The sequence below is a fragment of the Chaetura pelagica genome, unplaced genomic scaffold (genome assembly GCF_000747805.2).
Source record: "Chaetura pelagica isolate M959 unplaced genomic scaffold, ChaPel_1.0 scaffold356, whole genome shotgun sequence".
Lineage (NCBI taxonomy): Eukaryota > Metazoa > Chordata > Aves > Apodiformes > Apodidae > Chaetura > Chaetura pelagica.
In genome coordinates, this window is record NW_009953964.1 from 1,017,442 (window position 1) to 1,019,953 (window position 2,512).

General features: G+C 50.5%; 1 non-coding gene across 1 annotated transcript; it reads left to right on the forward strand.

Annotated features, from left to right (window-relative positions):
• Window positions 1-2,032: 2,032 nt before the first annotated feature.
• On the forward strand, window positions 2,033-2,104 carry TRNAD-GUC. Its single transcript has one exon. It is a non-coding gene; the product is annotated as a tRNA-Asp (tRNA).
• Window positions 2,105-2,512: the final 408 nt, after the last annotated feature.

Below are 2,512 nucleotides of genomic sequence, written 5' to 3' on the forward strand. Positions count from 1 at the left end.
CCCTGCTCTAAAGGCATTTCTGTCCGTCAGCAGGTGTTCAATAAGTATATCCACTTTCTGCCACTTCGGGGTACAGCACAAACAGTAGTACCAGTCACTTTGTGCACCGTGTGGGAGGTATCAAGGTGGTTGACCACATTCTATTGCTTCCAGTCTGGCGGGAGCAGAGAGAGCAGCCCTCCCTGGGGGCTGGGCACAGTGTCTGCTGCACCACCAGCACCTCTGCCTCAGAGGGGTGCCTCATCAAGGCTACAGAGCAACTCGTGTTGCACCATGACCACAAGCAGGATGGGGAGAGAACTATGTGACCTGTGAGTATTTAGTTGAGAGGGTTGATTTGGCTACAGTGGCTCCTTTGTACCTGCACAAGGTCACAGGGATAATGGCCTCCAGGAGGCTGCAGTAACTGGGGCTGACCCAGGCTCCCAGCGTGGGCTCTGGCAGTTGGGTGCAGGAAGGGAAGTGGTGAGAGCAGCTCTGTTGAGGCAAGGTCATAAGCAGCTACAGAAGAAGCAACACCAAGTTTCTCTAGGTAAAAATTTCTCTTCGAAGGACACAGCAAAGCTCTTCAGTTCCTGAAGGTGCCTTTCTTGGGACAACCAAGCTAAGCCACGTAGAAAGGGAATGTGTGCATCGAGGGTACTTAAGGTCTCAGCAATATGCTTGAGTTGATAAACAACTTGGCCAAATTTTAACATGTGGGGACAGATACCTCCAGGAGTACAAACACTTTAGCTTCTCAACCCTTTAGATTCTGGCTGAGCAATGTTGGTTGAGAGAAGGTTTTGGCCATGCTTTATTGCATCGTTCTGCACTGGTTTTTTGCACATAATTATAGGGGAGATTTCCTTTTTTTCTTTTTTTTTTCTTTTTCTTTTTTTTTCTTTTTTTTTTTTTTTTTTTCCCTTAACCAGCTCTCGAATTGACAACAAGCAGGGGAAGTGTTCTAACAGATTTTTGCATGACAAAACCTGAACGGAAGAGAGATACAAAATGACAGTGTGTTTCAAGCAGGTGGTGAAATACATTCCATCAACTGAGGGGGAAGAAAGACAAAGAGTGAAGATTGCTAGTGAAGCTCCAGACTCTGCAAGTTCTGAAAGGTAAATGGCCTGAGCCTGTGTAATATTAAGGCAAAGTGATATGAAAGGCACATTGCTGAGCTAATGGTCGGCTCAGATACCCCAAGAGTAGAGCACACCTGTTCTATTGCAAAGGATAAGAGGGAGAGGGAAGTCACAACCCAAACAAACATTTCCCACCCATGGCTCCTATGGGCACTGCCTCTGTGTGATGTTTATCCCTGCCTGCAGCTGGCTATGGCTGACCAGGATGGGTGTAGCTTGCCTGTAGTCCATGACAGTGACACTAGGTGCTCACCCCATGTGCTTTTGCATCATGTTTTCGTTTAACTCCTTCAGCTCTTACCAAATCTGGAAGTGAAGTCTCTTCTCTTGAGCTTTCCTTGCATTCTCTGTATGTCTCTCCTAGTTTTAAAAAATTGGCAGTAGTTTGGATGGGGAGAGAAATATTTATGAATCTCCACCAATTGTTTTTCTTCTTTTAAAGTTCTTGCTGTCAGTAAGAGGCTTGACTGTGACAGACCGTGTCTGGATGGTGAAGTGATGCAGCATTGTGCTCTTGAGTACTGAAATGCCACCTCCTGGATTGCTTGGGTACCTGCAGAGCCGTGTTGGACTTGGGCTGCTGCAGCAAGCGTCGCAGCTGAGCTTACGTGTTCTTGAAAGTCTGCATCCTACAGACGTGTGTGTAAGGTAAATACTGAATCTCAGCTTAAAGCTTCCACAGGGAGCTTTGTGGTGAGCACTGTCCCATGAGAACAGCGCTGTCGGCGTCGCCTCCTGGGGCAGCTGGAGCAGCCCGGGCGGGCCGTGTCGACCCCGGCTCTGCTGGAGCAGCTTCCCCGCGGTGCAGAGCGCGGGCCGTGGGGCCTGGAGCTGCCCGTGCTCGCGGCACAGGGACGGGGCGGACTGGGAGCCTCGTAAGGCGCCTATGCAGCCTTTACTATCGCTCCTCGTTAGTATAGTGGTGAGTATCCCCGCCTGTCACGCGGGAGACCGGGGTTCGATTCCCCGACGGGGAGAATGATTCACTTTTTCCTGTCCGGCAGCCGCCCCAGTACTTATCCCGCAGCCCATGCGGGTACAGAGCCGGGGCAGCTGCGGGAGCGGGAGCTGGATCCGGATCCACCGCCCTGGCCCTTGGCAGGGTGCTCAGAGAGCAGAACCCCTTGGGGTGCTGCCCTTGGATACTGCGGTACAGAGGGGTTGTTTTACCCCTTATTGAATTTCTGATTTGGCTGCCTCAGGTGCCTATTCTGGAAGGAATTTAAACTTAACTTTAAAAAGTCGTTACTTTATGACAACACTGAATAACGTGTAAGACACCCAGGTTGCCCCTGTTGCTGCAGGTTGGTACCCAAAGCCGAGCGTGTTCCCCCAGCAGCAGCAGCAGCACTTTTTAAAAGTGTTGGAGCTGCACACCCAGGCTG